At 41.2% G+C, this 26,529-nt stretch overlaps 1 long non-coding RNA gene across 1 annotated transcript; it reads left to right on the forward strand.

The window, feature by feature from the left end:
* Positions 1–546: 546 nt before the first annotated feature.
* LOC129785250 (uncharacterized) lies at positions 547–9,909 on the forward strand. Its single transcript, XR_008749029.1, has 3 exons — positions 547–629; positions 5,576–5,656; positions 7,040–9,909. It is a non-coding gene; the product is annotated as an uncharacterized LOC129785250 (long non-coding RNA).
* Positions 9,910–26,529: the final 16,620 nt, after the last annotated feature.

The raw sequence follows: 26,529 nt of genomic DNA on the forward strand, positions 1-26,529 counted from the left end.
GAGTGCCACCAGTGCCTGCTGGCTGTCCCGTGGGTATGTTTGTGGGTGCCATAGTTTGCTTTCTTCCCTGAAAGACACTGAGATATCTACTGCTGTCTTATTAGTGATTAAGAAGTGTAAGTGACAAATGGACATTTTGCATCTCCTTCTTCTGACCTTTGTTCTTGGTGTCTGCTTTACTGAAAGTCTAGATCCCTGCCTTCTACTTGTTAAAATAAATTAATTTGTGGGACACAAGCTTAGTTCAGTCTATTGTTCTTCCTGAAGCTGCAATGAATTTCTTAGGAAGACTGTGAGTGAGAAAACCTTTCCAAAAGAATGCTGTGTTTTGCAACCATGGCTTCTGGTTAATAGTATATCATTCTTGCAAGAACACCCAAAAGTGCTTGAAGCACTAAAAAAACCCTAAATTGTACTGATTTAAAGAACTGAGAGATATTATTTCAAATATGTGAGTGAAAGTTCACATGCAAGCTGTTATCCATCTGCAGAATATTTGTTTCCAAAACACAAATGAACTGTTATTTCAATTCATTTTAAGATTAAACTTAACCTGCCCTCCCTCCTCCCCGCAAACATCATGTTGTTAAGATCTTAGAGAAGATTGAATTGGTCATTAGCCTTTTCAGGTAAGGGCTTTTTTCTTTCGTTTGTGCCCTGTAGACCTAGCTGTTGCTGGTCACCATGGTATAAATAATACAATATTAAAAAAAGGGTGCTTGAAAAACATTTTTAAACCGCAAGAATCTAATACTGATGTTCATGATTTGTTTATACCAATTGTATTTATCCCAGCATATGTCATTTAGCTTCTTGTTAGTGATAGCACTAACTCTCACAAAATGGACAAAAATGTGCGTATGTCCTCTGAGAGAGAACTCCTGTCACACTTTAGAGGTTTTGAATAAACTGGGCTCTGCAGCATCAAAACAGGGCTGCTGGGGACATGTTCTGAAGGTCTATTTGGAGTATGCTAGTGATACTCTTTTTAAGATCTTTATACCGTGGAGAAGATTTGTAATTCTCAAAGTTAGTGCATTTACAAAGTGGATAGGGAAATTATAATTCTGAATTCAGGTTTATTTAATAAGCTATTAATATTTAAAAAGGATGGTTATTTTATAATACCTAATAAACAAATGTTTCTGCTTATTTACAAATAGTTGTTTCTCTGCAAGCATGTTAATTACAATGTTGAATACAAGAATTTGAATATTACAAGACTTATTTTAGTATTGAGAAATATGATGTGATCTGTTACTTTTGTAAGTGTGATTTTAACTGCCTCTGTAAATGTATGAATGAACAACTGAAGCTGTTCCAATCTTCTCTGGTATTTTTAAAAGCTTAAAAAACAGTGGTACGTGTAATAAAATGAAATGCTTTACAAAACCATTTTCCTTTCAGACAACAATACGTGACCATAGTGTAAGATATAAACATTAAACTTTAATATCTGGTTTCTCTATTAGTTGTGAAGGTGATGTGGCAAATAGTGCATTTTTCTGGTGTGTTCTAGCTGATAATTGTTACATTGCATACAAGACCAATTTCTATTTTCAGAAGCTTTGAGCGTGAGGTTCCCAGGTCCAGATTTGGTATGCATAACTTTTTCAAGTCAGTGCCATTTCATTCTAAGCTTTAATAAAATATTTAACTTTAGGCTATTGATGTGAAAATCCTGTTTGTGGTGTTCTGCACCATGCCCCCCCCCCCCCCCCCCCAGCCCCCAATGCTGCAGAGAACCAGAGCAAGCTCAAGTTTTTCAAGCTTTTCTCACTATTATTTTTTTGTTGCAAGGCTAAGTCTCCTTTCCTTAGTGCTGTGTCTGCTGTACAAAGACCAAACCCTTGGCTTGGCAAATAACCTTAGGCATAAAGTTACTGCTGGTAATTTCCTTTGAGTTCTGCAACGCCCACATCGTTTTCACAGATGAAATGGCTCCTTACAGGCAACTTTATCTGTGGAACGTAATGGAAAGGGTCTGATACATCTCTGTCATGGAAGATCTATAATTCACCTTATTGTCCTGAGCTTTTCTGTCATTTCCCTGTCTCCTGAATCCTTGAACCCAGCAAGTATACGGCACTGCTCTGCACGGAGGTAGTCTCCTGGCATTATGGTGCACTTTGATTGCAGGACACACACTCTAGAAACACCAAGGTAAGCTTTTGCATAACCAGCTTGCACAATATTTAGTTCTTACAAGGTCCGTGCATCAGAAACATATGAAATATATAGAAGAAGTAGGGTGAAACCCCTGGTGACACAGATGGGCGTAGCACTTGAGACGTCTTTTCTAGAAGGTTGAGCTAGTTCCTATGTTATGCTGGAACATGACAATAAAAGAACTGAATATTTTTCTGCATTAAAAAATGATTAATCTCTGATGTTACCATTCCAGGGGGTTTATTGCCAAAACTATAGGAAGTAGATGCATAAGGAAATGTTTTACAATAAAGGTGACATCATTAACTTTAAGTATTTTGCAAAGCAAGACTTTTCTTGACCATGCAGAATGAGAGAGAAAGATTTTACTTTACGTAAGGGAGCCCCAAGAGGTACTGGGAACAGAGAACTCTTGCAAAACCATGGTTCTCATGTTTGACAGGGGTCAAGCATTGTGCCCGCTGTAGATGAGCCATTTGGAGCCAGATTGTCAATCCAAACGCAAGCTGCTCCGTTTCCTGTTTATGCCTGTGCAGAGTTACACATCCTGACTCGCTCGCCTTCAGCTGCAGGTTTTTCCGCACTCCCTAGGAGATTTCTTCTTAAAATGGCTTGTTATTTGTCATTTAAGTAAGCCATTGGAATTTTGTTAATTCCTGTTTTACTTCGCACATGCAAAATGGTATAATTAGCTAAAGGAAGATAATGTTAAGGTAGTAAGAGTTACTGATACTACTAATTAAATGACCTCTGCAAAACAAAATCTGATCAGACCATGCCTGAATGTAGAGAACTGATGCCAAGTTTACAGCTTCACTGAGGCCTGGCCTATTGTATATCTGACCTGAGGTTATCAGCAATTAAAACCTGGTCTAGTCATTTAAAAATAAGCTTTTTGTATATTACACATGTACATTTTTCCATCTGTCATAAGATTAATTAAACATGATTTCACTATAAAGGGACATTTTTAGCAGAGTGGTTTGCTTGGAATGTTTATGAAATTCCTCCACAGACAGAGACTGTTATGATTTTTTTGTTGTTCAGCAGTGTAGCTCTTAAGTAGTTGTCTTTTTTTTTTTTTTTTTTAATCCCCCCATCCAGTGAAGTGAACTGAAAACTAAGCAAACTTGACAGTTCACCGTGTTTTGTCCTTTCCCCTTAAATTGGAGCACAATGAGAAATAATTTTGATTATATCCAGGTTAGCCCTGTCAGAGTTCCTCGGCATTGGCTAAGTCGTGCCCTTCTTTAAAGCTAAGGTTTTACTAAATGTAATGGTCTGTCTTATAGGTACCAAAGAGTTTCTGTTAATTACCTACATGCCTGGCTTAAAAGCTAAAGGAGAGTAGTTACTGAGGAAGGAGATTGCTAATTAGTCCTTACTTCCAACTAAATGTGGATGCTATTTGATAAAATGACTGACAATGAACTACATATTCCTCCCTCCATCTCTTGTTGCTTTACAGTAATTAGAACTTAGATCTTTAACACATGCTACACTGATTCATAAAGAAGCACCACACTGAAGCTGGAAGGGATTTTATTAATCTAACAGTATACTTTCCCATAAAATAACATATATGGCATGAGCAGAATAAGTGTATTAAAAAAAAAAAAAGTTCAACCAGCATAATTGCAAGGGGAAAAAGAAAGAGTATTTTGCAGCTTTTCTGCAAATTTGACAGAATTAGGAGGAGTCCTATTTTCCTCATACTCAGTAGGAGCAGGATTGGACAGGGTCTTCAGCTGGGGTCACTTGGCCTAGTTTTGAAATTAATGTCCCTTTTGCCCTTTACACTATAAAAGAATGTAACCTGTGACATACTGATAAAGACTGACAAAAATATCTAAACATCTATAATGAAAATTAAGAAGTTCTTCCTTTGCTCACTTATTCCTAGCCTGTGAATAACTCTGTTAAACTTGGTAGCGCTATCTTTGCTTATGAATATGGTTTTTATCTGTATGGTATTAAAATACTTGCCAAGGATTAATGGATTATAATATAGTGATACCACTATAAGGCAGGAAAATCTTGTTGCCCTCATTTTACAGACTGAAACTGAGCAACTTTGATGATTTCTGTAATTTTGTGTAAGACTGAGACATGTCTGAAGCCCCTGTTTTTTCCAGTCCCAACTCTGAGGTGGACTCAGCCACTCATCACATAAACTTAAGTACCAAAGATTCACACCTGATACCTGTGTTCTGAACTTTGTCTTCATCCAAAACTCCCTCACTCCCTCCCCAACAAAAAGAAAACTCAATGCAAACCAAAAACCCAAACAAACCACCCCGAGCCACAAGTCAGCTTTGGAAAAGTCATTACAGAAAATATCATTCATATACACAACTGAATGAATTCCTTTTCTCCCAAGGGATGATTATATTTAATGACAGAGCAGAGCTGAGGCTTGGAAATTTGGTTTTAATGGATGTTAAACTAACCATTAAATGCAATCAAGTTTATTTTCTATGTTATTTGAAGTCAAAAGGGTGGTCAGAGTCTCTTTCCAGACATTCCCTGTTGTCTTGATAAATTTTGTTAGATAACAGCTGATGAAGGTATTTATATCTTGAGTAAAGTGAGTATTGTTTGACCATAATTTTCTATTTTTGTCGTCATTTATTGTGTGCTTCTTACATTATAGAAGTACTTGATGTAAATTGCAGAAAATAGCATTTTAAACCTTTTTTCCTCAATTGTCTTTTCAGTACACGTAAGATCATGGAAACATTCTGCAGTACCCAAGTTAACTTTAGAATGGTTAAGCAGCAATTCCCTTGATGACCATGTTCACATTGTGAGATGCATCAACACACATGTTTTGTCTATCAGGCCAAAAGAATATCCCATTTAGGGCTTTTCCCCACAGTAATCAAGGCTGAAGACAGCAAAACAGCATTCCCTTCAGAGGACACAGCAACAAAATGAACTCAACATTTGTTAAGATTAAGCCCTGGTCCTAGTTCCTTTTTGCAATATATTGTAGTGTGACTTCGGTTTCCTACAGCAAAGGCAGCCAAGGTAAAAAGTACAAGACTGCAGATTAATTTAGCAAAAATGCATTGCTGTGCATGAAGCTCCTTAGGTTCAGACTTGTTACTGGTCGAAGCTGGCCTATTGATCCTCATCCATTCTAGCTGGGTAAACCTGCAAGTCTCTGCTAAGGTATGCTTGTAGCATGAAAGGGCTCAGGCTCTAATTAAATGCATAACACATGTAAAAAGCTTTTCCAGTTGTTATAGTTAACGTAACTAATATCAGTCTGAGCCTAATGCCTTCCTTTATTTAGGAGGTGAAAGAGTTTGTGTGAAATATATTTGTGTCTCTGAAAATTTTAAAACATAGTGTCTGTTTTACTATTATGGTTTTCACTAATTTTTTTTTCTTTTATTTATAGCAAGATGCCTACAAGAAGCATATTGGCTGCCTTTTCCTGGAAAAAAATGGCTGGCATAAAAACAAATAGCCTGTGGATTTGGTAAGATGATAAACAGAAAGAATGTCATCAGTTTCAAAACATTTCTCTTCTATTTGCAATGGACTATTGAATTATGCCTCTAGTTGAGAAATATGAATAGTAATCTCACTTTTGTACACCTTGTGATGGCTTTCTGGAGACCACTCAAAAATTTGCTTTAAAATCCAAGAAAACAAAACCAAGGCAAACAAAGCAAGCTATGTTCACAGTTTTGCTTTGAAATATCACAGGCATATTGTTACTAAGGACCCAGTTTTACCAGCCTCTTCTTTGTAGAATTCTCATCTACTTTGATTATTAGATAAAGGCTAATTTTGTTGGTTTGCTTTGCCTTGGTTTAGTTTCTTTTTTTTTCTTCCCCACCCCCCCGAATTCTTAACTTTTCCATACTTCCAGTGTATTTTTAAATTACTGCAAAAATTCCCCTTCCTTCTCTTGCGGCTAGCAGGAAGCCAGCAGGATACCAATACTGCTTACTCACAGAAATTAAAAACAAAACAATAAAGAAAAATAAATAAAAAAACAATAAGAAAAATAGAGAAATAGAACAAATGAGACACTATCTTTTCTCTTAAAGCTTAATGTGTTGTGCATTGGTTATTCAATATACTGGAGTTTAGAGTAATGAAACTTCCTCAGGAGAGTTTCTGCAGAATTGTGTTCCTAGTTATTTCAGTGTCTGCAACTGCAGTGTGGTGTTGAACTGCTCGTCCTGTTTGTGTGCTCATAAAATGGGTAAAAAAGCAGTAAGCCAGCAACAGCAGCCTTGCAGCCCACAGTCCATATTCAAGGTGTGACAGTTCATACTAAGAGGCAATCCATTTATTCATTTATTTTTCTCATACCCCTGCAGATGCTGGTGTTTGCAGCCCTTGCCAGGCAGGCACAGGTGATGTCAGGTGGTCTGGGGGTGTGTGTTCATCGTATCCTCAGCATATCAGGTCTCTCACTCCTCCTGTTAGGTCTTTCCTGAGGTACCTGGACTATCCAGCACTCCTGCTCACAACTAGAACTGCAGTGTGTGCCGGGGGAGACACATTCCTTGGAGTTCACTGGCCCAGACAAGGGCACCAGCAACTCATTACCCTGCTCATGCTGTAAAAAAATGACTGTAGTAAGAAAGAAAAGGAGGAAGTACACTTCTATCTTCTTTTCTCTTTCTTCAATTAATACTATTGACATCATTATGTGATCAAGCTGCCTATTCCCCCTTGAATCAAAACATAGCTCCCTAGGGCGTCTATTTGAAATATTTTTTGATGCAATTACTTAATTTACATTTACGTAATTGTAACCCACCCTCCTTCAAAAATGTTGATTCCAAATTCTCAGTCTCATATTTTTCTCCAAATTTGCATATCTTTTATTTTCTTAAATCTTTAGGTTCATCAGCACCATGGACATATGATCAAAGACTTGTATCCAATTCAGCATCTTCACTCTAGGCTTTGGGATAAATAGACCTCTCCATTTGCCACTGACGTGTGTGAAGAACAGCTCATAACATGATTGAACTCCATTGATTTTTCATAAAAGTTTAATAAGATGATACAGGTCAAAAGCTCTGCAAAATTTGCAATAAATTCCTGTGGCAATCTGAACAAGACTTAGTGGGGAGAGATGACACCAGAAGAATTTAAATACACGTTGAATTATATGGAGGGTAGCAAGGACTTGAAACTTTTTGATTAATCATTTTGAACGTTGGACTTCAGATTATGAGATATATAATGTTGTGTACCTTTCCTTGTGTATGCTTTCTTTTTGTGTAGAGGTTACTTGCACATAACTGCTTTAGTAGGCAACAGATCTCAGAAAAATTCACTCCCCCACAAAAAAATAGAAAAAAAAAGCCTCAGATTTACGTGTGAGTAAATAGTTTTGGGTTTTGCCATTTTCCCTGAGATAGTTGACTAACATTGCATGAATGCGTTCAAATCAGGTGAGGCTCCAGCTGTGCTACAATTTTCAACCAAGTCCAGGGCACAGCTGTCTAATAAGTTCCCTGAGCTGGTTGCAGTATGAGTTAGATGCCATTTAAAAACTGGCTGGGCAAAACACAGAATCAGATGTCCTCTGGGGTTACAATACAGAAAACACCTCTACAGGAAGCCTTGGTAGCTCATCCAAGAGCTTAGAGGTTGTCCCCAGGCCCCGTTGCCTCCTCTGTGGTGGCCTGGGAGCCCTGGCCACCAGTGGGGGAAGCCTGGTGCAGCACATCACTGCTGCCACGCTCGTGGCTGCAGGCCAGAGTTGCGGGCTGAAGACTGGCCAGGTTGGTCTGAGGAGTTGTCCCTCATGACATGAATTTTTCATGAACAACAAAACCTTTTTATGGCTTAACTTTATTCCCTGAGCTTGCAGGCTGCAGAGGAACAGGATGTTTACTGTACGTACAGCAGCCGTTGCCACTGAAGAGGGGCTGCCTTTAGGGCAGGCACGGTTCCCTCCTCAGCTGTGCCGCCGTACTTGCAATGGTGTCATGGGTCCCGAGGACCTCCAGTGGGAATGGGGGCTGCGCCTGGGAAGTCTGTGCCTGGCTGTCCTTATTGCCCTTTCCAGCAGCAGGAGGCATGCACTTCTTTCTTCCCGTGCTAGTACCTCCTCTCCCCAGCACTGGCAGGTGAGTTGCCGGTTTTTGCTCTCTACACTGAACTCCAGAACTTAGTGCAGCTCTGCTCAGATGGAGGGAACAGCACAAGGATTCAAAACCTGGGTTTTGTCCCTGCCACTGAAACACCCCAGGGCTGATTCATTCCCTTTTCCTCTCTTTAGCTTGACCATTTTCTTTGCAAAAAAACCCCACCCAAAACATCACTCCCACCTTAAAAAGCTTATACTGCTTTCGGTGGGCTTAGGGCTAGGAATGCCATGAGTTAACATAAGGATTCCATTAAATTCCAGTTTTGCCTTGAGCGAGATGGGGGTTCCATACAGTTTTTCAGGGAAGTGCATGCTATGTTCCTCCCAAACGCACTGTGAATAGGTTTTCATGCAAGTAAGGTGCCGTTTAATCTCATCCTCAGGTTTCAGATACAGGATGTGGTAAAAGTCTCCTTGTCATTAGCTGATGTTTTTGTGTCACATGTACTACGTAGATCACTTCATGAAAAGGTGTGGAATTTTCTTTTGAATTCAAAATCACAAAATACAGTTTGTTGAGAACACTAAGAAGTTTTTTGCCACAGGTTTTGTGGCATGGAGCAGTATCCTATTAAAGATAACCAAGAATACCAACATTCCTATGGATCTAACACACTGAAAAATGAGCTTTGTGCTCCCTTGATAGTTGAGCAGTATGAGAGGGGAGAATTCAGTGTATAAATCTAAACCCCTCTGGAAAACATTCTTTATAGCTCCAATAAAGTCCCCTAGCTACTTCAGTGTTTGCTGTTGACACCAAAGACACCTGAATATTCCTTAATGTACTGAAATGTCCCAGAGGGTCACCAGTAAGAATTGCACATTTTCTGGTGTGGTGCACAGTTTTTAAAGGTTCCTCTCTATTACCATCTTCATTGCTGTCCTATAGATAAAAAACCAGGCAATTCTCTATTTGCTTTATGCGCTGCCTCAGTGCAATGGCTATGTCCCAAAGTGATGCACTCAAAATGTCAAGTACAAACCCAAAACTGGAGAGAGGATTCTGCAGGAGCTATAAATTCCCTCTTCTCCAAGGGTTATTTCTGCACTCACCCTTGGTGTGCACAACTTATTTCTGTGCTTGGGTTAATGTTTAGGTTTTCTTTGTAAATCATCTTTTATTCTAAAAACTAAATTGAAATCCTCCTGTTCACTTATTAGATTTGTGGGTTCTGTAGATTGTACAACATTTTTAAGTGGGAGAATTCTGTTTTGAGTTATAGTTCTTCAAGTGAAGTGTTTATTTGCTCTATAACCTTTCCTGTCTGTACTTTCAGAAAGGCAGTCCAGCAGTGGTTTAGGGGCTCATATTTTGTAATTAGTGTCTTATAATTAAAATATGTTTTCATATGATTTTAATTTATCCAGTATGTACACCAAGCTCTAGATCTTTGCACAGTGTAAGTTACTACCCAGACACTGTACTTTGTTAGTACTTCAGCGTCTGATGCGTTCTACATTTCCTTCACACATGTGTCTTGTTGGTGTTTCCATTAGTGTTTATTCTGATCAAGTGTATTTGTGTAAAGATTAGGACCTGGAGCTGGTTAGCAGGTTTCAAAAGTCATCACCTTGGAGAGAGTGATGCTTTAGCTGTGGCAGCACGCCAGTGTGGCTCACCAGGCAAAAGGCATCTTCTGAGCTGGGGCTGGGCCCCAGGGAGGGGCACAGAGGACAGCTCTGTCGCCCACGGCAGGGTGGCCAGGGCAGGTCTCGGCAGCTGCCTCCTGCCTTCACTCCAGCTCTGCCTTCAGCTGTAGCTGGAAGGGCAGGGTCCTATGGATGACCTGGCCCTGCGGTGCATGTTGGATACTGCACAAGGTAGGAGATGAAACCAGTTTATTTTCCGTTCTTGTTCTGCACTCCCAGAACTACTCAGTAGCTTTCACCAAAGCCACTCGGGCTGGATAGGTTTTGTTTCCCCTCTCCCCGTGTCCATGAAGGGGGGATTCACCTAGGTGAAATACTGTTGGGACCTACGAGGAAAGGGACTCTTTACATGCGAAGAACCATTTTTTTTTCAGGTCTGCTATATGGCAGTTGATTTTATACATAAGCAAAGTTATTTTTATGAGGCCTTTCCCACCCTTTGAAAGTTGAGCACCTCTTTTTGTTTTCTTGGCTACATTTTCTTATGAATCTCTTACTCTGCTAAACTGTGTTATTTTTTTCTTTCTCTGCAAAGACTTGTGATTTTTGAATGTGTATGAGTAGCATTTATCCCCCCTCCAGTAATGTGACTACTTATGTTTTATGCTTCTGAAGGATTCAGCACTGTGGGAAAACAGAATGCTGTGTACCAAAGAAATAGAAGAATATTAATGTATTCAAATGAAGGGAAATAAAAATTGAATCCAGACTTGCATTGCCTATAAATTATTACAATGTGTACAAGTGTAATTTAATAGAGAGTAACTTAACTGCAGCTTAGTAATGACATACTTTATCCTGCATGTAAACAATAAGAAATGTGTTTTTTCTTCAGAAATAGTTGATGCGTTAGGCAGGGAAAACCAGCATCTTTCAGAGCTTATGTTAGACCAGTGGAAAATATCAATGTAGGGAATCTTGAGAGATAAGACCAGAAAAAAACAAGTTGACATTCATAAAATTGGCTTATTTAAGTATAAATGGACTTTGTTATAGGGATGAGCTCTGAACTGGGGATGCAGTTACCTCCAAACCCCCAGGGAAGTCTAAGCACTGATTTCTGGCAGAGGCCTCTGCGTTATCTCCCTGTCTTGTGTTTGTCTTCTCTGCCCTCCATGCCTTGTCCGTCTCGCTTTCCCCCTCCCTCCTCGGCACTTCTTGTTCCCCTAGTGTTGTCTCGGGTCTGCTCACCTGCCCACGGAGGTGGCCCCTCATGCCAGCACATGCTGCTGACTTCCACAAGACTGTCGGAAGGTGGAGGCACTCCAGGAGCCGCCGTGCTGAGGACTTCCAACACTGGCAGTGTTGGGCTCTTACATTTTCACAGCAGCTTCATGGCCCAGTGTAACTTCCACTGCCCTAAGCAGGGACAGAGTCACCCCAAGAGGCTGCGAGCGATGCCGCACCACCAGCACCCACCACACAGGTAGTGGGAAGGTCCAGAGGGAGCTTCCAGGTGGCAGTGACCTGTGCACCAAACACAGCCACCTCTCAGCAGCAGAAGCTGCAGGAGCATGGAGGAACGCAAAAAGAGCCTGGAGTTTCTGGGGAGCAGTATGTATGTAGAAATCGGCCATGCCTTCTCTGGTGGGAGAAACGTGTTGCCTTGGACATGCCGCAGTGTTGAGTGGGTGTGGGGAAGGCTTCTGAGGAGGGGGCTTGGCTCAGCCCTGGGGAGGCTCATGGGAACTTCAGCCAAGTGCTTTAAAATGAAACGTGTTCTTGTCGTCTGTCTGGGAAGAGCTGTGCCCGTAGGAGATGGGCAGCTCTGTGAGGGCAGGGGGCGTGTATCCAAGCAAACCCCTCTGGCGCCAGAGAAGGAGGAGCCCAGCGAGCCTGCGGCTGAGGAAAGGGGATGCAGCTGAAGGCTTCGTATGCATTACTATTGTTTTCTGCAATGATTGTGCTTGAAGAGAAATTAATGAATGATTTATGAATAAATAATAGGACGAAAGATTTACATTGTAGCCACAAAATAAGCTTTTAAATTTTCATCCTTGTATGTCAGGATCTGCAGTCCCAAAAAACAACCAAGTGGCTTTCATTCATTTTTATTTCCCTTTTATCATGTAATTTGAATGGTCAGTTTTTTGTCAGGGTGTGGGGCACTAGTCCGTGGAGTGATGGGCACCTTTCCTCATGCAGCCCATGTGGAATTCCCTTCTGCCACCAGTCTGTGAGCCTGGGAGCCAAGTGCTCTTGAGCTCCTGCTGCGCTGTCCTGTGACAGTCCCGATGCCTTGCAAGGCCCATCAGGAGAGAGGGAATAAAAAAAGGATTTGTTTGTCCCTTAAAATTAGAGGCAAGCAAATATCAAAATACCTGAAAGCTTCTAAGACCTTGTCTGAAAGAGGGAGCTTCAGATACAACGAGCACCATTAGTAACGCTTCGAAGAGCTCCCTATCCATGCTCTGGTTTCTGCTTTTGCTTGTGCTAGAGGAGTGACAGCGGCAGAGAGCCACGGTTCTGAAATTTGCCATTGTTGTTGTTTGGGTTTAGTTTTTCTGAAAGATTTTTGAGGAAGACACTTCTCATTTTCCTTCCATTTATTTTTATCTGTGAAGATTCTGGTTTTCTTTTCTTTCTGGCTTTTTTTTTCCTTACCTGTTTGTTTGCAGATGATAATTTTGTTTTCTACTTTCTGTCTTTATTTTGCTGCAAGTCCTTTGTTTTAACTTTTGTACTTTTTCTTCTGTTATGTGCCAGCATGTATTCTGGTTTTGACCTCTGAACTTCTGTAAAACATCCCTTCCCAAACCACGCATGCCTACATAACCTGATTTACTTTGTAGACATATAGACTCATTGGTCAGACTGGTTTTGGTGTGGTTTTGCCAATCATGCAAGAAAACATCTGGAGGAGACCTACATAGCGTGTGTGAACAGTGGGTTGCAGTTCTTTTACATCAGAGTCATTAAAGAGGGATTTATCTGTACAAACGTTGCCTGTATAGCCAGGTGATTGGTGTTACTGCCTTCTGCACTGACTAAAGTCTTATAATATAATGGAAAGACATGTGATGCAGATGATTAGTTAAAGTTTTTCTTAAAGGAACTGAAACAGGGTGGAAGACCTCTCTTTTTGAGACAGTTTTTCCCTCCTATGTTCCCACAAATAATCTCTGTTAGTAACTTAATGTATAGCTCACTAGAATGGTCTATGCTCTATGTTGCTGTCATGAAATGAATAACTAAAAGATTAAATTTTTATTTCGTTAAGTTTCTCCGTAAATTACCAGCAGAGGAGAGAGTTGGGTGGGTAGTGCAGGGTGCGTGAGTAATCTGATGAGTACGTATCTCACTGTTTTGGTGGGGGTTTTGATACGTCACTGCAAATGTGAGCAGAGTGTTTAAAAGTAGGGAATTTTTTTGAAATAAATTTCACCTTTTCTCCTGCAACTCTTTTTGAGGAAGTTTGTCTTTAAGAAACTCTTAATTTTATGGAGCCTTTGCTGGCCTTTTTAAGGAGGAGCTGGTTGTGTGCAGCATTTTGGTGTGACTGCAGAGTGGGTGGTTGGTTCCCCATCTCCTCACACCGTGCATGGGGGCTCAGGGCAGAAAGCAGGCATGCACCAGTGCTCCCCTCCTCCCCAGCTACGTGTACCCGGTACGGTAATCCACTCTGTGGATGAGGGTGTATTAGATAGTGGACTGTGAAATAGCTTCTTAGGAATATTGGCACTTATCAGTAGGTAACTACAGTCTTCTGTCCCTAGTGAACACTGTAATTTCTGAGAAATTAAAAAACCCCACAACCAACCAACCAAACTGTAAACTCATATGATGTAAATAAGTTGAAAAAAACACAAAACTTATATTGAGAGTTTTCTGGCTGTTGCTATGTTTTGGAGTAATACATTGTCCAAGATACGGCACTGCTATGATGCATTAAACTAATATATCATAAGAGTGTCATAGCTTTGATGATGTATTAATGTAATACATCGTTAAGGTGCCATTGCTCTTATGATGCATTACCCAAAACATTACCAATTGGTTGGGTTTGCACACAAGCATCTGTGTGTATGAAGTAATGTTTCCATACATAAAACTACAGTGAAACTTAAAAAAATCCTCTAAATGCGAGAACAAGTTAGGAAGATCTTAGAAGCAGGGGCTTCTGAAGAGAGACTTGAGCTGGGTGGGACCAAAACCGAGGTCAGAGCTGTGTGCTTGCAAAATCTCTGTCTGATTGTACAGACAATATGGGGAGGGGAGAAGAAACTGTCTTTATTGGAACCAATGGCAAGTTTTTTCATTCCCTTTCAAAAAGTAACACATTATGTGCTATATAATACATTAAAAACTTCAGCATTATTCTAAAATGTCTTGACATGAATTTTTTTTCCAGGTACTTTTTGCAATTTGCCTTACACCTTGCAATTTGCTATCACATTTTCTGGAAAAACTAGATTGAACATGTTTTATGCAGACAGAAAAGTTCTTTTGCCTTGCCTTTTATTTGTTATTTTTTTTGTTGTGTATGTCAACCATTTGTAGTTTCAGAAAAGCAAGTAGTATGTATTCTAGTAAGCAGTGACTGTCTTTCATCAAGTTAGTTTTTATGACATTTCTGGACATATCCAGTTTTGGATACCCTTTGGAGAAGCATTCTGAAGGAAACTGAAAAATCCCCCTCACTCTGAACTGGATATGAAACTTCAACAAAAGGTATTACAAAACATGTTAAATATGCATGATGATGATGATGTTAAATACCCATCTCCTTGTTTTTTAACAAAAAGACTTTAGATATTAAGTGTGTGTTTATCCTTATAAAATTCCTATTTCTTGACTTCTTTAAATACACTGTAATGTAGTAGATGTTATGGATGCTATTGACTGTGTGTATGCCCTTGAATGGACTAATTTATTGCCTAATTTTGTTGAAATCCAGATCACAAATGCACTGGTCTTGCAATGGCACATATTTACTAAATTTAAACATTTGTGTTTAATATAATGAATCTCTTTTTCGTAATTTATAGAGCTGCGAGTAAGGTTTGCTCATTATGGATTTTTTTTTCTCCCCTACCATGTTTAGAAACAGGAGGATGCAGAGGCAGACATAAGTACCGTTCTTTGCTGAACCCATTGAGAAGGAAGTTCAGGAATATTTCCAGGTACTGAAAAACAACCTTACCAGTATAAATTGCTCTTTTGTTCTTTATGAGGAGAGGCATAAAGTAGCCAGTATAAAAAGTTGCATTTCTCAGCTTTCACTCCAAACAGTATCTGCATAACTTTACTCACCTTTTCCCCATCACAGTACCTTGACCACTAGATGGCAATGACATTGTTAGTGTAAGTGGGGAGGAGATGGAGAATGCTCAAACTTCCTCCCCCCAGTGGTCCCCATCCTCCTTCCTGCCGTTCAAGAAGCCCAACCAGACAAGAAAATCCTCAAGCACCCAGACTTAAGACCATACCGAGTGCTTAATTTTCAGAAAGTCTTCACTATTTACTGCACAGTCACTGCAGAAATGTTGACCCAACCTATGTGGAAGATTCCTACTACAGGACAGTTCCCCTGGCTGTGCACAGCTGAGATGGCACCTGCAGCAGCCCCAGCCACAACCTGTGGAAGACACTGGTGCATGAACTGGACTTGGCAGAGCCTGTGCTGTGATGCATTCGCAGTGCTTAACAGACTACTTTTTGGTTTGGCTTTTTTTTTTTTTTTTTTTTAATTAATTAATTATGTTTTATAATCTCTGTAATAGTTATTGCCATGGTTAAGTTCTGCTGATTCTGTCACTACTGTTGCTTATAATTACTGAAAATTATGATGTCAGTGGGTATTCCAGGCATCTCTCATAATAAGAAGCAGTTATAGTTGGCATTACCAACCTGGGATATTAAAACAGATCTGTGTGTATAGGTTTACATCCTTTTCATGCCAATGGAACAGTGTTTTCCAGCATGAAAGCTGATATCTGGAGTCATGTTGGTGTCCTTTAGCAGTGCTGGTATGACCTTGGCTTTATGTAACATTTTTGTCTTATTTGTGAAAGCCTAGATGGAGAGCTTGAAGAAAATCTTGGGAAGCTGGTTGTGAGAGGCAATTCTTCTGGAAACAAATATGATGAGGAAAGTTATATTAAGATATACTTTTTTCATCCACCGCTCCTCTGATATTTTGAAATTGGGATGCCAGTGATGTGCTCCAGCATCAGGACTAGGGCTGAGCTCTGGCCGGTACACGGGCCTCACACCCTCCTCCCTCAGGCAGAAAGGGAATTTACAGTTACGTTTCTTAGTAGCAGAAACACAGGCTTGTTTGTATTTAGTCTGGGAAATAATAGGTGTTTTCTGCTAACCTCTGCAATACTGGGGGAGTGTTTCATTGGGTGACTGTCCTGGGAGAGGTTTTTGCGGCTAGGTTTGTCACACTGTTACTGATACAGAAGTGAGAGAAAAACCACACCAAACAAGCAAGACCCAAACTTTTTCCAGTGGTTTCTTCAGTCACAATGGCTTCTGTGTGTCTTGTTGGCTTTGATGGTGTCATGGTTTAACCTCAGCCTACAACTGAGTACCACACAGCTGCTTGCTTGTTCCCCACCACTCCCACAGCAGGATGGGGAGGAGAATCAGGGAAAAAGGTACAGCTCATGGGCTGAGATAAAAACAATTTAATAATGGAAATAAAATACAATAACAATACAATAATTGTAAGGAAATGGAGACAGAGAGGACTAAAACCCAAAGGGGCCGGGGGGAACCCCAAGTGATGCACAACACAGCTGCTCACCACTCACTGACCGATGCCCAGCCCGTTCTCCAGCAGTGACCAGAGCCCCTGGCCAACTGCCCCCGGTTTATATACTGAGCACGATATTCTATGGCATGGGATATCCCTTCGGGTAGTTTGGATCAGCTGTCCTGACCATTCTTCCGCCCAGCTTCGTATGTGTCTGCTCACTGGCAGAGCATGGAAAACGTGGAAAGTCCTTGGTTTAGAGTAAGGACTACTTAGCAGCAACTACATCAGTGTGACATCAACATTATTCTCACACTAAATTCAAAACACAGCATTGTGCCAGCTAATAAGAAAAAAATTAACTCTATCCCAGCTGAAACCAGGACAGATGACAACTCGAGTAGTGTAGCAGCGGTGGGTGGCTGTGATAAGTTCACAGGTAATTCAACAGTTTGGCATATTTTGTCACAAGAATCAGTCCCTAGACCTAACAGATGTTGCCTTGCTGGTCTCCCCATGCTTGGGGACCTGCTGCTGCTGCTGCATGTCTGTCATTGCTCTTGCAGAGCTTGAGGTTGGCTGGTATCAAGTGACTACCTCTGGGACCAAGAGGGCTGCCTGTGTGATGTGGGAACTTGACATCTCATCAGTGATGCCTTAGACCTGCTTTAAAGGTCCCTTCTGACCCAAACCATTCTATGATAATAGAAGTTTGATTCTACCATCTGATCCTGTTTCTTTTGGGATGGCTGTGTAAGAAAGGGCTGTGAAACCCATTTGTGCTTGGTGATAGAGCAGGATGAGATCAGCAGTAGAACCACAATCCCCTTCTTGCAGAAATGTGCTGATTAAAATATCCTAGGTGGATTCATCCCCTTAAATTTGCATTATTTACAGAATTTACATATCATAAGTAGCAAATGAATTGTTTAAGAAACAATGCTTGTATTCCTCCAATATACAAGTAGCTGTATTCTTCGATTGAGAGTCATTTATAACCTGCTGTTAGAAGCAATTATTTTAATGATGGTTTAGTGACATGCCACCAGACTTGGAGCAGATGGGTAAATGGATTCTCAGAAAACTGTGGGATTTTTTTGGGGGGGTTATTATTTGTGTTTTAATGGTTGAAATTAAGGCAGGAGGTGGCATAAGAATGAAAGTAGCAGAGCCTGGAAAACTGAGAGGCAGTGAAGCAACTGAACTGTTTCGCATGGGCAGTGGTAGGGAAGTACGAGAGCAGTGCTGTCTCTTGCTTGCTATTCCTTTATCAAGCATTAAACTAGGCACTTAGCCAGGTCAGGGCTTTGTCATGCTAGCAATAAACATACAGCTTCCCGCACAATGGATGAAATTGGATTTATTTTTTAAAAACTATCATAGAGATTGTACCAGTGATATTATTAGACAGCAGTACCTCCCAGTTGTAGATGTGCTGTATTTCAACCTCTCCAAACACAAAAATATTCACTGCTAAGGGGAGGTGATAGAAAAACGCATGGAAATAGTTTGGCATTGCATGTTGCTTCTTCACGTTTAACGTACTTACTACGTGCTGCATTAGCTAGAGCTGAAGTGTGAGCACACTCAATGTTTGAAATTCATGATTTTGAAGAAAAAATAATAAAAATAATTGAGCTGTAAGAGCTCTGCTCTGTTGTTTTACCTTTTACTAAATTATATGCCACCAGTCACAAGCTGATCCAGTCCACCTGGCTGTATCTGAAATGTCAAGTGTCCCTCTGAAACTGAGATTCCTCTCCGAGGAGCCATGGATGTGAAGCACGTGGGGACCCTCCCCACAGTTCTGGAGTTTACTCCACCATCTACAACGTAGTTCATCAGGAAATCCTTGGCAGCAGCAGAGAAGAAAGGAGACTCGTTCTTACCTGTCCTTGAACTAGGAGGCCCAAAGCTGAATTTTCTTAGGGATTTATTTCCAGATCAGTCTCCTTTCTCCATGGAAAGGTAGAAGTTGTGTTGCAGGACCCTGTCTCTTCTCCTGCAGCTGGATTTAGCTACTACATTGACAACACATTTGCCCGAATATTGTTAAACAATCCATTACCTTTCACTCTGGCTTCACAGGCTTAATGTTTCTGAAACCTTTGCTGTGCCATGCTCTGCTTGTTAGAGGTTAGAGGAAGAGTGAGAAACAGAAGCTTCTGGTAATTTATAGGGGGGGGATATTGTCATGCTTTTGGAAAGAAATTGTGTTAACTGGGATGTTTCAATGGATTTGTCTGGCTGCAGTGGATTTGGAGGGTGAATTCTTAAATATCAGTGATACTCTCAGCAATTTCATCATAACAGTACAATGTGGGATCCTGGCAAGTTTTGTAACATAAATTTATTGATGTTGGTCTGGTTGTACATGCCAGCGACCTAAGCATTGTTGCAGCTCTGACAGTGGCAGTGTGTGGTCTTCCTGAAAATGTCTTAAGTTATTATGTGTATTACTAGAAACTGCTATGTATCCCCCTTCAAAAAGAGAGGCTGGTCTTGGAAATCAAAAGAGCATTTTTTTCTCTATTAGCTTCACAAAGAGTTCCTTATAACTATAACCACTGACCCAATGAGCCAAGTACCTCTATCAAATATTTCACTTAATGATGTCTTTTATTACAGTTCAGCGACCCAATAGACTGAGTATCCGCCTGGTGAGCTAAGTGCCTCTGAAAGCTCAGCAGTAAAACTTTCTGTGCACCAAGGGCTGTGAAAATGTTCTCCCATGACTCAAGTAAGTGTTTTTTTTCAGTGTAGCTTGGAAGAAATTACACAGTAGCAAAACAAGTCAGGAGAATCTGTGCCCACCAACCTACTGATAATAATCAACGATCAGTGTGCTCAAGAGGTATGTTTTACAGTGCGTTGATATCACCAAGCACATCTCTATGCTCAGAACTTCAAAAGCAAATACAGAACAAGACCCATTCCTAAACTAACTGCTAAATTTTATATTCAAAGGTGATTGTTCTCTTAAATGCAGTTATACCTGGGCTGCTTTTATTTTGTTGGAGGGTTTTTTTTAATGTCTTTTTTTTGGGGGTGGGGTGTGTGGTTTTTTATGTGTGAGGGGGGGGTTGTTTTGGTTTTTTGGGTTTTTTTGGTTTTTTGGTTTTTTAAATGACTCCATGAAATCATTCTCCCTCCTAGGTCTTGCAGAAAAATGCACTCATAGATTGATTAGCTTGTGGAGTTTACATTTTGCAGTGCATTAGAGTGACACAGAACCAAATAAACTATGTTGTGTGCATGTGCTATGGAAATAAACTTCTGTATAATAAAGTGAATTGACTGCCCTGAGTAATTTTCAGCTTCTTTCTTTGCTCTAATTGGAATTAATTACTTCGCATTTCTGTTGTGGTTTTGCATGACTTCTCATTAAGCCTTGCCTTTTAACTTTCCATTCTAACTGCTAAACTGCTAACTACCTTTTCACAGCTCAGCTTTCCGTCAGCAATGCCTGGTTGGTTGTGCCCATCATACACGTGCCATGTAATAAATGCTGCTGGTAAACCAGCCCAGGCTGGGGCGCAGGGATCCTTTTGTACTTTCCGAGGTATATGGTGCCTATGGGGATAAGGCATGGCAAAGGTCTAAAACTCAAGATTTTTGTTTCTGGGGAAGTTCAGATCCTTAAGAACAGTTTAGTAATGCAAGGTTAGTTTTTTGGGAAAGGCATCACTTAGTTTTACGTTAGTAAAAGGTGTGTGTTTGGCTTCACATCAGAGATAAGAATTCAGAGAGTTTGAAAAACCTTTGAAGACTGTTGCAGCTGTAATTGGTGTGTTTTGTCTTGGGTGGAGATTTTGGAAGGTTTATTTCAAAAATACACTCTTAAGGGCAGGAACTGTTACTCATCTATGTTTGGAAAGCAGCACCAACACAATTGGGGTAACAATAATACTACAAAAGGCTGAAAGAACAATTAAAGAGTGGAACTAATTACCTAAGGGAGGACCACTTGGCATTTGGGGAAATCAGAGGGGAGGGAGAGACCAAAGGAGTTGTTAAAGAGGCTAATACTCTCAGAAGAAACATGTTGAAATCTCTGCTTACATTTGATTGAAACGACATCGAATAACTTGAAGAAAAATCATTTGAAACGAGAGGAGGGAATTTGTCCTCATTTGTGTTTCCTCCTAGGACAGCTCGCCACATTCTTTGGTTCTTTCTCTTTCCTTCTGTAGCACCCTGGGACAGAGGGAGTCTGTCAATAAAACACCACCCCCAAAGCCAAGTTCTACTTGTGAATGCCAGGAGACGTACGGGAAAGCTGCCTTCTGCCTGGTACATCCAACCCCTCGGTGCTGCCCCTCTGGAGCAGCCTGGGGGATCTCCAGGCAGCCAGTCTGCCTCCAGGGTGGATACACCAGGAACACCTCATGTTCTGGTGGCAGTTATCAACTATTTCTTGTGTTTGTTAAAGGTTTTAAATGTCACTGTGACAAACAATCATGTTTCTGGAACAGCACAGGATGTAGATCAGCCTTGGCTGTGTGCTACAGGTGGGAAGATCAAGGCAGCGCATCCTGGGGATTTTCCGGGATTACAGAGGAGTTTGTGCCTGAAAAGAATTCAAGATTCCTGCGTTGTCTGCTGTGGATCTTTAGGAACCAGCTCTCATACAAGCAGTACTACAGACTTGAGCCTCAAATACCTCTGAACTAACAGACCTATTGAAACAACAGGTTTTTTTTCTTTTCTTTTTCTTAAAAAGGAAAAAGTGTGGCAAGAAATTTTGCTTTTCTATCTACCTTCTGGAACACATTGAGTATGTCTCTACATGCACGTTTTTCTAAAATAATTGTTTAAGCTGCAAACAAATTATTTTCCTCCTGACTATGTTAGTTTGTATTGTGTTAGTTAGGGCTTTCATGAGAAGGCATTAAAACAAAGCAGAACAATTGCAAAGTAACTACCAGGAAGAAAAAAGGGTTTTTCTAGTGTCCTTGGCCTGAATTTGATCACCCTAAAGTGATCGCTTCCTTTCTGGAGCTTTTTTTCCCCCCCTTGTGCTATGTATATCATTTCTGCGTGTAGCTGTTCACATGAAATCAACCTCCAAACAGTGCCAAAGTGCAAATTTAACAAATTAGGTGAGGGGTAAATTGGGGTGAAGCTTATAACATCAGTACAGTGATCCTTTAATAAATCAATTATAGTCTAAATATTTGAAAATATCTTTTATTAAAATGCTGCTATTTCTTCACAGCTCCCGCACGCAATAGATGGACAACAATTCTTCATTATTAATTACTTCCAAGTATATAAAAGGGGGAATTTAGTTCTAGAGCATCAGGTAACGTCACTAAATATACCTCCTCTGTCTGTTCGCAGGCTGGCACACCTGGTGCCTGATGGTGCTGTACCGTTGCATACAGGGCGGGCAGGCTGTGCCGCGCTCACTTGCAGTGAATGCCCCTGTCGCCTCTTTGGACCTGTTGCTCCATCCAGAACCAAACATCACTGGGACGCTGTTGATGCTTAACCAGGATGCTGTTGATGCTGCTACACAAGACATCCTCAGGGCCTTGGCGCACCAGGTGAGGTACCAGCCAGTTTTTCTCACAACAAGGAAAGGTGTCTTAAATCTGTCACCCCAGGAAGTACTGTGGGGTTTCTGTTTAGTTTTCATTTTTTTCCCTGCAGGATGCCCAGAGGGTAAAGTTGTGTCAAAGTTTGATATATAAAAAAACAAAGGGGGGTGGGGAGGGGATAGTTGCCTTTATTTTTTTGGCAAAGGCTGTTTTCTTGGTTGTGTTAAATATTGTTAAGCATGTTCTTGGAGCAAAAAGGTCTGTCTCAAAATAATTTCATCCTAGCCCTGATGCACTCCTCTGTTTAGATTTTACTATTAATAATTATATGTCATTCTTGAACTAAAATTCTTGGATGTTTCCTATTTTCCCTCTGAAAACAATGTTTGGTAAGAATTGTTGATTATTTGGGTCTGTAGAGCTGGTCATTGTAAGCCAAGACACAGCGGACTGACTGGTGACCTTACCTGGCTTTTGGCTGGGGTTTCTTCAGCCGGGCCTGGCTGCGTCCCACAGCCACTTTCCTGTTTTGACATCTGTGGTCGCTTTGCTGCTTCCAAACGTGTAGACAGTATAGTGTCCTTGACCTTTCCCCCTCCCCACCATATAGGTAACTCTCCTGAAAACCTTGATGCGTTGGGTAAAGTTGGCTTGCAAGTTTTGTTTGTGATACAGTGAAAAGGGCAATTAAAGCAGGACGGCGTGACACGGACTGGGGTGGAGGGGAAGGAGTGGAAAGGCAGCAAAAGGCTCATGTGAAGAACGAGGGCTGTCACTAGGAGGGAGTGGGGAGGGCCGGCTGGGTTTTCAGCAGTGTAAGTGAGCAGAGGGGGAAGATGGGCATAAAGAAGGAAACCAAAGCAGGGAGACGCACCCCAGCACCCCCTCCTTGGGCCAGCGCCTGAGGTTTTGCACGTGGAGGCGTGCGGGACCTGCGGGGAGGTCGCCGCTGCAAATCCAGCTGCTGGGGGACTCGTGGGAAGGTCGTCTTAGGCAGAGTGGGGTATTGCGATAGAATATTTCAACTGAATTTGCTAGGTGAAAAAACAATTTGACTTAGTTTGTGAGGCAGCTATAGTGTTTGATTTTAAGTAAAAACATACTCCAGTAATAAGCTTCCGTTTCACAGCATGAGTTGAATGAATTGATTAAACACATTCAATCAATTATTCCATGCTGTGTTTTTTATCTGAAATTTATACACATTGTAAAACCAAACTATGTTTATTAAATGGAAATTAAAACTGATATCACTTACCGTGGCAGGTCGCTGAAATACATAAATGATAACTTATTCAGGCCTTATTAATACAATATTAAAGCAATGACAATAATCCAGCATATTTTATTTATTTTTCCCCTTCAGATTAAAAGTGAATCAAGATGAAATATTTAATAAACATAAATATTCTTGTGTCTGCTCCACGTCCATGCACTTCCTTTTTATTTTATTTTTCTTTTGGAGCTATTCCTCCCCTGTTATCTCTTTCACCTTCTGCTGTATTTGTGGACTGGTCACAATAGACATTTACACCAGTCCCTATTTCTTACTACGGAATTCAAAGGCAGGCAGCTCCACAGACCTCCTACCATACAGCTGTGACATGCTGCTGGGCTCTGGGCAGCAGAGCACTTTGAAGAACTTCCCTTCTTTGGCACATGGAGGTTAGGTTCAAGCTGTGAGGAGCAGGAGAGCTGCGGTGCGGTGTAGCCCCCACAGCAGGGTTCCAAGCGCCTGCCTCGCTCCTCTGTTCTGCACCAGCTCTCTTCTGCGTGGGGAGCAGGAGGACAGCGCTGCGGCCAGGAGCTGAGCCGTGCGGTGACTGCAGCTCGCTGTGCCCCTGGGAGCAGTGCCTCCTGAAACGTTCTGCAGAGGAACAGAAGCACTGGATGTTCAAATGTGCTTTAGGAATTCCCATGGATGGCACGTGGGTGTGTGTGCATGTGTCTGTAGGCATGCCAGCAGCTACGGAATGGCCCTCAGCAGTTTCTGTTGTACAAACAGTGGCTTGTTTGGGGTCTTTCCCGCAAACACACTTTATTCCCTCTGGTACAGCATCCCTGTTTTACTACATAATCACAACTGACAGCCTGGATTGGTAGTATCCTGCAAACATTCAGCAGCAGCAGTTGCAGGGTGATTGACACAATTGCCACACAGGGAGGCTCTTGCTCTGTGAAGGTTTTGATTTGCAGCAGCACAATAAGCAACTGGTGTTACTGGAAGCATCCTAACGCCCTGCTTCTCAAACTGAGAGTCATGTCACCCTGTTACAGGGAATTTACTGATCCTGAAGCATAAGAAAGGCAAGATGTGAACGGACAAAATGGTGACTCCAGTGCTAGGCTTTTCTGTTCTTTGTTTCATCCTGTGTTTTGTTATAATTAATGTTAAAACCTGTAGTCCTTACCGAGGCAGGGCACCAGGGGTCCGAGCAGGGCACCACAACCGAGCCACCATGAACACAGACGGCATCGGGAGTCTGCATTCCACTACCTTGCTTTACCTTGCGTCTGAATTATCCACTCAGGTGTGCGCAGGACATACATAGCAGAAACCGCCATAAGCCTGATAGTTAATCTAGGACTAAAGGAAGTTACAGTGAATAGGAAATAGGGGTCAGGACCCTCTTGGGGTAATGGTGAAAACTCAGCTAGTATTGCAACTCCAAGCTTGCATGCCAGACTTCAAGACTGTCAATAAATTGCAGAGGGCTTTGTTCTGCAGAGAAGCGAAAGTAAGAGGTTTGGAAAGTATGTTTGGTGACGGGAAAATGTGTCTTGTCCCGCTGATGTGGGCTGGACCAGACTGTATCTATCAAGTAACTTCTGGTGTTGCTTTCTTCAGCTTGGGTCCACGGACGTCTATTGTTTAGCAAAGTTTTTTCAAATTGTTGGCAAATTGCCCTTAGAAAATGAATCTTTTCTCTATAGGCACATGTGCAATTGAAATTGCTGGACTGGCACAGAAGTATTTGGGCTCATGCCACCATTGCAGGGTTATATAGCTCTAGGATCTGATGCCCTTAAAGGTTTATCTGTAATTTTCTCGTCTTGCTGTTAGTTTAATGCTCTTTCTCTGCCATTCCAAATTCCAGCAGATGCCCCTATCTAGAATTTCCCTGGAAAACAGCAGCAGCTATATTGGAGGAGGTAGAAATATTGTTAGAACTTTTGTGATGGATCTAGATTGTGGGCTTTAAATTAGGGGTTAATAAAATATGTTACTCAGTATTCCAGGAAATTGTCAAGATCGCTATTGTACTGACTTGACCTGTGTTACATGGAACTTGCTCTTTCCATGTTTCCAATAAAAACATGGAGCAGATTGTTCCAGAACCAAACTCAGTTAAAAATAAATCCCCTCATAATTTGAGTGTGTAGTGTATATACTAAATATATCACCCAAAAATCTATCTCTTATAAGGAAAACTATCTAAAATACATCAACCCTGGGTCTTACGCACAATCACGGCTTTCAGTTACAATTCCTAAAAGTTAAAATAACCCTTCCTCACTTGTAAGTCACTTAATCTTGTTTGTTTTACTCTGTTTTTATTGCAACACTGAACCAGCTTTGTTTCATTCAAGCGTGGATTTGTAAATAACTAATTATAGCCCTGTTTTTTCCCCTTGAAGCATTCACATTTGGCACCTCAGAGCTCAGCCCCTTCTCAGCTACCAGACCGGTGGGAAGCGGTGGGCTCCTCTCTGAAACGTAGGGTACTGCTGACAAGCTCTCTTGGACCACCTTACCTCCTGCTCTCCAAATGGCAACCAGATGAGCCAGAGGGCAACTTTAGGAAAATATTTTTCTCTAGTAGCAGTAACATCTGCCTCCTTGGCAGCCTCTGCTAGCAGTTGTGTTGGAAGCTGTGGGTTTGCCCCTGGCCCTGCCACATATTTACATTGCTGAGAGGTTATCCTGAGCTCCCTGGATCCTGTTACCTGATTTTCTTTTGTTCTGTCGTTTTCCCTCTCTGGTGCTTTGGCTGCTTAACCCTTTATGAGTAACATGTAAAGCAAAAATTAAGTGTGCAGTCTGAGAGGAAAGGTATTAATTTGAAAGTAGTGACTGGCAAATTCCTTTTTGATTACGAGATTCAGCTTTTCTCATCTGTTTAGCTGTATTTATTTTGCTTCAGCCTAGGCAATTTCACCATAGCTGCCCAAGCTTTTGAAGGTGCAGCTCTCCGCATTTTTGTCTTCTGCTCTGCATCAGATTCTCTTTGGTGTTCTTATTTCTCCTGCATTTTACTCTTCTGAGTAGCTGATTTTTGACTGGTGCTTCATTTCAGTGGAATGATGCTATTATAAAGACAATTACAAAGTAA

Source organism: Falco peregrinus, chromosome 10, assembly GCF_023634155.1.
Source record: "Falco peregrinus isolate bFalPer1 chromosome 10, bFalPer1.pri, whole genome shotgun sequence".
In the NCBI taxonomy this organism is placed as follows: Eukaryota; Metazoa; Chordata; class Aves; order Falconiformes; family Falconidae; genus Falco; species Falco peregrinus.